Source organism: Capra hircus, chromosome 17 (genome assembly GCF_001704415.2).
Source record: "Capra hircus breed San Clemente chromosome 17, ASM170441v1, whole genome shotgun sequence".
Lineage (NCBI taxonomy): Eukaryota > Metazoa > Chordata > Mammalia > Artiodactyla > Bovidae > Capra > Capra hircus.
In genome coordinates this window covers 18,967,450-18,975,838 of record NC_030824.1, presented here as the reverse complement: position 1 = coordinate 18,975,838, position 8,389 = coordinate 18,967,450, and the positions used below count along the sequence as shown (strand labels likewise).

The 8,389-nt window shown below is 43.2% G+C and overlaps 1 protein-coding gene across 3 annotated transcripts in view; it reads left to right on the top strand.

Annotated features, from left to right (window-relative positions):
* Positions 392 to 8,389, top strand: part of SBNO1 (strawberry notch homolog 1) — a 56,645-nt gene continuing 48,647 nt past the window's right edge. For 2 of the 3 annotated variants that reach the window (XM_005691365.3, XM_005691367.3), the window contains exon 1: positions 392 to 536. The gene's annotated coding sequence lies outside the window, so the exon portion shown is untranslated. The other variant, XM_018061358.1, reaches the window with a different exon arrangement.

The following is an 8,389-nucleotide window of genomic DNA, read 5'->3' as shown; positions in this document are numbered from 1 at the left end:
GCGGAAGCAGTAGACACGTGACTCTCCTAGGCGGCCTTCGCCTTCCCCCCCTCCCCCTTCTCGGAAACCCGGCCCCCTCACCCCTCGCCCACCCGGGAGCCGCGGTAATGGACCGTTTGGGTTCCGGAATTCCCTTGGATCCAACCACTGGTACCCGGTCGGCGGGAGCGACGGAGTTCGTGCTTGGCGGCGAAGGCAGGGGGCAGTCATGGGGGGGGAAAAATCATCTTCCTTCACCTAGGAGGGAGGCGGGGCGGAGAGGTGCTAGGGAGTGGGGTGTTGTGGGGGGGAAGGGAGGAAGTCACGTGGGTCGCGCGGCGCGCGCTGCGTGCGCGCGGCGCCTCATCCGTCGCCCCACCCCCTCCCCGTGGGGCGGGGGGGTTGGGGGGAGGGGCGTCAAGATGGCGGCGGGGAGGTAGGCAGAGCCGGACGCCGCTGCTGCCGCCGCCACCGCCGCCTCCGCTCCCGTCGCCTCTGGTTCTTCAAGCTCTCGTCACCTGAGAGAATCCGTTCCGGTGTCGGACCCGGCGAGGAAAGTAAGTCCACCCCTTATCCCTTTTCTGCCTCCACACTCCTCCCGGACAGCCTCCCACTCCCACCCTCTTCAGGGGGCCGTGCAGGGCCGGGCTGGGGGGGGGCCCGCCACCTCACCCTGGCTTGGGGCCTCCCTCGCCGCCCCCTCCGCTGCGCGCCCCGGGGTCTTCGGGGGCACGGTCCTGGCGGCGGCCCCGCCGCGCTCGTTTCCTCCGCCCGTCAGCGCCGGGCCCTGCGGTCGCCGCGCGTGGGGCTCTCGGGCCCCGAGGGCCCCGCTGTCCGGGGTTGGAGACACCTCGTTTAAGCGAGGAGTCAGCGTTTGCGGACGCCGGCTCCGGCTCTGCTTGGGTCGCCCTCTTTGGTTCCTCAGCTAGTCCAGGGGTCTGTGAGGTCCTGGGACCCGCAGGAAAGTGAGCTCCGTAATCCTTCAAAAGTCCTCGTACCCAAGGATTGCTCCGGTTCAGGGCGAGAGTGCGGGGAGCGTCAGGACACCGCACCTACAATTTGCTGGTCACCTCGCTGTCGGGGTGGTGCGGACGGTACGTGGGACACGTGGGGCCACCTTCACGCTTCACCCAGTGATGAGGTTAATTTTGCCCCGAGCTCGATCGCCCGCCCGCCCGCCCGCCTCCTAGACGCTAAGCAGTCATCTCTGTGGAGGGGCAAGTCGGTTGGGGATTTGCTTACTTTGAGAGTGTTTGGCGTAACGAGCATCTAAAGTTCCCCAAACCAGTGTATGCTGGTGGTTTCCCAGAAGTGGTTTGAAGTCGGTTTAACCGCTGAGGAGATTTGGATGTTCCTGAACCCTTGTGATTGTTTCTTTCCTGACCCTGGCATCCAGCTCCTCCCCTTTCCACCTCGGCTTTGTGCTTCTGTTTGGTTAATGTTTGCGGACCACTAACTTGATCCTCGCGCAGAGAAGCTCTTTTTTATGTGCGTGCTCGGTTAACTGTGGGAGGCTTTTGTTTTGGGGAGTAGCTGGTTGAGAAACGTGGGAAAAGAACGGGAGAGAAAATGAGAGTCAAAGAAAGCAACGTTTTTATCCATTGAATTGCGCAGCCAATTGTAACTGCACCCGGAAGTTTGTACTGAACACGTGTTGATGAGAGAAGGTTAAAAGCTGGGTCCCCTTTGACCTTTGAAGTTGATTATTAGCAGTTTATGTTGAGTTAAATATTTCATATTCTCAGTGTAACTAGAATTAGAGACGGAATGGGGTTCTAAAGTGTCGGCCAAGGAGGGCCCAGAAAGCTGTCAAATCCTTAGTTGCTCTCTATTGCTGTTCCTCCTAACAGTTGCAGTCACTTAAACCAGCTAACACCAGTTATTTACTGCAGTCAGAACTGATTTTTGTAAGCAGTGGGGAAAGCCTTCATCACTGCACAAAAGATAGTCTGTACAGAATTTCTAGGGTAAAATGTAGAATTTACTGCTGGTAGGACATTAGTTTTGCAAGCAAGGGGACGTTTTATTTTCATGTTTAAAGAAGTTACTTCCAGTGTTTACCTTACCAGAGAAGACATCTTTACCGTTTTCCTCTGGCTTCTGCTTTTTATCTCCCAGTTTATTTCCAGTCTAAATTTATTCCTTACAGTTCTTCAGAAATTTAAGTAAATTTTAGTTCAGTTGCTGGATAAGTGTTAAAAAGGGAGGCTTAGTGAGTGACTTATAGTTGATGAATTCGTTCATCCAGTCATTCGTCCATTGAATGCTTTCATGTTTCAGACAGTTTTACAGGTTTTAAGGGCGTTACTGAGATTACTATTTAAAATGTGCAGTATGGAGATTTTAAAGTTGTCCTCACGCCCCCCGCTCCAACCCGCGAAGACTTTAGGTACAGATAACATTTTGGCCTTTCTTAGTCTCTATATTGAGCTTTGATTTGAGATTTGCTGATCTGCTTGTGAAGTAAGAAAGCAGGCAGGTCTGAGGGCTGGTCTTCGAAATTACCTGACTTTTCATGAGGCTCCGTGGGTTTTTGAAAATTGGAGTAAAGAAAGATACTTTCTGAGAGGAATTGTTTTTTGTTAAATAGCCAATTAGTAACCAACATGATGTAATCCTTAAGTTTTTGCAGTTGTCTTTTTTTATGCTAATTGACAGATCCACTTTGATGTAGCTGAACTGAGTATTAAGGACAGCCTTGGGATACCACTGAAATTTTCTGTAGATGGAAAGGATAGGCTCTTGAAGAGCAACTCTCTTATGAACAAAAAATATATATATGGTACAAAACCCATCAAATTAATTTGCTTATTTACTTCTTAGGAGACAGTATGTAACACAGAGCAGTGATTTTCAAACCTTTTTACTGTATTCCATAGTAAGAAATGTGTTTTATATTGTGAACTAGCACATTAATACACACGTAGAACTGAGTTTTATATAATAATGTTTACCTTTTACTGTGTGCTGCACTAATTCTGTTCTGTATTTAACATATGTGAATAGTCTGTATTTGAAACATTTAAAATATACTGGTCATAAGGTAAATTATTTGACAACTCATCCTGTTGTGACTAGCAGTTTGAAACATACTGATATGGGATTCAAAAACACAGAATCTGGGAGGTGTGGTATCAGCCAACCTAGGTTTGTAATTCTGCTCCAAGCTTGCTTTGTTGTTAACTTGTTACAGTTGATCTCTCTAAGCCTCAGTGTCTCATCTCCGACAAGGGGATAACAGGTAATTTTTACTTACGGATTATTTTGAGAGTTAAGAGAAAAAAAGTCCAACCATACAGTGAATGTTGGGAAGACTAGCCATCTGATTTTCATGTTGTGATCCAGAACATAGTTTCACCCGCCTCCCCCATTCTTTCTCATGGTGCTTTTTCAAAACATTTTTGGAACTTGTATATAATCTGCACATTCCTTTGTGATTCCATTCTTTCTATAGATTTTGTAGTAAGAGTGAGGGGAGGGGCATGGCACTGAGCAATTGCTGCTTGGGGAAGTAGGTGTTAAAAAATACAGATTATACCCTTTTAGGTAAAGAAAAATTTCTTTAGCAAACTTGTTTATATCTACCTTTCCTTCTACCTAATATTCTTAAGGAACCAGTACCTAGTAGACACTTAATGAATACTTGTTGATGGACTTACCAGTTAAATTCAAAGTGGATCATTATACTTCAGATTCTTAAGCTAAATGTCAGTCATCAGATATCCGGGCTGTGTAAAAACAAAAGTTGGGTCAAAATCAGACATGCTTAGCACTATTAAATAGAAAAATCCTTTTCAGGCAAAGATACATTTTTTGGGGGAGGATAATTGCTTTACAGTATTATGTTGGCCTTTGCCATATATCCGTGGAGTCACAAGAGTCAGGCACATCTGAGCGACAAACATACTGCCATATAGCAACATGAATCAGCCACAAGTATACCTATGTCCCCTCCCTAAGATTTTTTTTTTAAGATACTTCTTAAGAATGATACTATGTGTACACATCTGAAGATATCTGCTACTTTCCTCTAGATATACTGGTTAACTGGACAAATTGAAAGTATGACCTGAGTGAAAGAGAGCTAGTATTTTATAGAGCTAATATGGAAGTTAATTATGGAATTAAATTGCTAACAGGTAAAGTTTATATTCTGGAAATAAGATGTTGCATCAGCAATTTGAAGAAAAACATTTTTTGAAATTTGAAGTAATGTTTATCAGGATGATAGTTAATAGCTAGTAGCTAATATTTCGGAGAAGGCAATGGCAACCCACTCCAGTACTCTTGCCTGGAAAATCTCATGGGCGGAGGAGTCTGGTAGGCTGCAGTCCATGGGGTCACACAGAGTTGGACATGACTGAGCGACTTCACTTTCACTTTTCACTTTCATGCATTGGAGAAGGAAATGGCAACCCACTCCAGTGTTCTTGCCTGGAGAATCCCAGGGACAGGGGAGCCTGATGGGCTGCAGTCCATGGGGTTGCACAGAGTTGGACACGACTGAACAACTTCACTTTCACTTTTCACTTTCATGCATTGGAGAAAGAAATGGCAACCCACTCCAGTGTTCTTGCCTGGAGAATCCCAGGGACAGGGGAGCCTGGTGGGTTGCCGTCTATGGGGTTGCACAGAGTCGGACACGACTGAAGCGACTTAGCAGTAGCAGCAGCAGCTAATATTTATCCCAAGTAGTATAACATTTAATCAACACAGCAGTCCTATAAAGTAGGTTCTCTTTTTATTGCCAGGTGAAGATGAGAAAACTGAGTCAACTTATTACTTGACTTTCTCATTCTACTAGCAGTATTCGAAGCCATGTGTTATGTTTGACTCCCACTTCAACCTCTGTGGTGTGCTGTTCCCACTGCAGATACATCCCTTATGTCTTTCCAGAGCTGTAAAGATCTGCTTTGGTCTCAACAAGAGGAACCTTGTCTTTGTTGATAGGTTTCAGTGTTGGTATTCTCAGTGGGAACTGTATCCTTTCATTCTTCTGATTGGCTGTTGTTTCTCAGGATTCTTTTCCTGGCAGGGATATTTCTTAGTTTCATGGATATTTTGATAGATGTACTGTTTGAACAGGTGATATTTTTGAAAGTATTTATGATAAAAATAGAACCTTTTTGTTGTTCATTGTTTGAAATAGAATCGCTCTTTGGTTAGTAACTTCTAGGTTTGTTAGGTTCAGTTCAGTCACTCAGTCATGTCCGACTCTGTGATCCCCATGGACCGCAGCACGCCAGGCCTCCCTGTCCATCACCAACTCCTGGAGTTTACTCAGACTCATGTCCATTGAGTTGGTGATGCCGTCCAGACATCTCATCCTCTGTCATCCCCTTCTCCCGCCTTCAGTTTTTCCCAGCATCAGGGTCTTTTCAAATGAGTCAGTTCTTCACATCAGGTGGACAAAGTATTCGGTTGCTACCTGTTAAATGTCACCTGAGGTCTGTGAAATGTTTGTAGACACTGTAACAGTTCTTTCGCACTTAATGGTTTTTGCGTTTACATTATATACTTTCAAAATGAAAATGTTTTCCCTCTCAGGAATATATCTTGTTTGTAAAATGTGGAAAAGGTTGCATAATATAACCTTTTAGGGGCTCTGTTAGCTTGAGCACTGAAATTCTATGAGTCTGTAATAGTTTCAGAATAGGAATATGATTAAATATTAAGGGTTTTTGCTTAATGAAGTTAGACACTGGCATAAATGTTTGCTCTATATCCCCTTCCCTGCTTCTCATTGCAAAAAAAAAAAGTACAAATAGGAAATTTTTGCCCAATTGGCTTGAGAGAAAGGCTCTAGGTTTTATTTGTATATAAGATGTGTATAAAATTAAAATCTTTTTCACTCATAGTTTGTGAAAGACAATGTCTCTTATGGTATTGTCACTACTTGGTCACTACTCAGATCAGAGGGTCTCAAACTGTGGTTCCTATGAACTTTGAAGAGATCACTGATACTATTGCTTAAAACTGTTGCTGTTATTTCTTGTATGAATGCCAACAGGTTTGTTACCCAAATTCTTCTCTTCTGTAATGATATTTTTGTACTTTCAATGATAGTTTAGAAAATATATTTCAAAAAGCTCATGAATTCAGTAACACTTAGATGATTTTTTTGTTGAAATAAATTAATGATACTTTTGAGTATAATTAGTTAGGTCATTGGTCCTAGTGAAGTATTTTATAATTGAAAATGTATTTTTTTAAGCATTGATTTAGCACTCTTGGTACATGTGTACTATGTACTAGAATAGTAATTTGTAAAGTATGGTCAACTATTATTTATTACTTCCTTATTAGAATAGTTTGTCAATTTTATATTAAATCCATGTTGGGATATTTCTCCTTGTCTCCTCTGGCATCTGGTTCTTTCATATTTCCATCTTGCTGTGTAATATCAACACTCCCCATTCCAGTTCAGACAGGCATTTATTCTGAAGTTAAGTATTGAAACTTCACACCAACATTGACTTCTTTATCTACTGATTGGAAAGAGATGGCATGACTTCAGGAGTTTGAGAAGTCTAGATCTAGATGTGACCTTGGGTGGGTAATTTAAGCTTTTTGAACCTCAGTTTCATGTCTATCTTGCTAAGGGTTGTCATGAACTAGTGATGTACATGAAGAGCTAAACAAGCTGCGAGGCTTGTGAAAAAAAGTGAAAGTCGCTCAGTTGTGTCCTACTCTCTGCAACCCCATGGGCTATACAGTCCATAGAATTCTCCAGGCCACAATACTGGAGGGGTAGCATTTACTTTATCTAAGGTAGCTTCCCAACCCAGGGATCGAACCCAGATCTCCCACATTGCAGGTTGATTCTTTACCAGCTGATCCACTAGGGAAGCCCAAGAATACTGGAGTGGGCTTCAGTATTCTTCTCCAGCAGATCTTCCCAACCCAGGAATTGAACCAGGGCCTCCTGCATTGCAGTCTGATTCTTTACCAACTGAACTTTCAGGGACGCTCAAAAGACACTTAATCACTGTCAGTTCCCTTCCGCTGTCTGCTCAAAATGCTTTCTTCCTTAGACTTCTTTTCTTTTCTCTGAAAAATTTTGGGGAAATCTTCTTTGGGCTCTCCTTTCTTTTTTAAACAGCAGGTCTCCCCTTAGTTGGTTTCTCAATGTCTGTGGTTTCCACCTAAAACTCATTCATATTTCCTATAGAACATCTTTCTAAATGATGTACAGATGACAATGACCTATCTAGTAGAGAATTTCTCTGTTAAAATGTCCTGATTTCATGTAAAAGAGTAGTTCTTGTATGTTGGGAAGTGGTGGTATTCTTGGCTAACAACGTTTTTTTTCTTTGGTAGGGCATACTGAAACATTTAATTCTATTGCACAGTCTGAAAACAAGTGGACTAACTGAAATTAGAATATTATTTATGTAGCATGGAATTAGTTCTCTGAGAAAACCAACTGGTCAGATTGCCCATAAGTATGTTTGTATGTATAAATCGGTTATTTCAGATAAATTAATGAGAAAAGTTAAAATTGAGAAAGCTCTGTTAAACTTCATTTTTCCTTACAAAATAGATAAAAATCCATCTTAGTGGTAGAATACTTTGATCTGGCTTGGGAGACTCCAACTGAAAATGTGTCTGCCTACTTGAAATAGGCATCCCCCGCCCTGCCCCGCTGAACTCCATGTATCTTTAGGTCTCCTGTGCTCAACCCCCGCCTCCAACCCCATTTTCTCATGGCTTAACTCTAATCCTCTACCAACTTATACTTTATGTGTATTTCATGTTGTCTTTCATTTTGAGCTTTTATGCAAACTTACGGATTCTCCTTCGTAAATATCCTGGAATCCATTCCGCGCTCTTTATCTCTGTACCCTGCTGTTAGCACTGTATCATCTCTTTCCTGGTCTGCTGTAGCAGTTTCCTAAGATGTCTCCTTGCTTTGGTCTTACTCTGCCCATTCTCAGTTTGCTTCCACACTGCTGTGGAGTAATTTTTCTAAGCCACAGATCTGACTACATCATGCAGCTCTCTATCTGAAAACCCTTTAGTAACTGCTGTTGCCCATAAGATTAAATGTGCTCTCTAGCATAGTGCACAGGCTGTAGGCGATAATTTCCTGTCTCTCTCCATCACCTTTGCGAACCTCATATTTCTGTTCTGAGCTTCCATACCCACGGTGAACATGGTGAATTACTGTAGCCATCTTTTTTGGAGTGCCAGTATCTTTGTGCTGCCATGAGTTTGAATGCACTGTCCAGAAGATCCTTGTCTGCCTGGCGATTTCTTACCTGAGACTTGCTTGCATTGTCATCTTTGTAACCTCTCTCTCCAGGTTAATTCACCATTTCCTTCTCTGTTCCCACAGCATTTTGTAGACATAGACTCTTGCTGTGATTTACGTACTTCTTTGTCCCTTCCACCTTTTTTTTTTTCAATC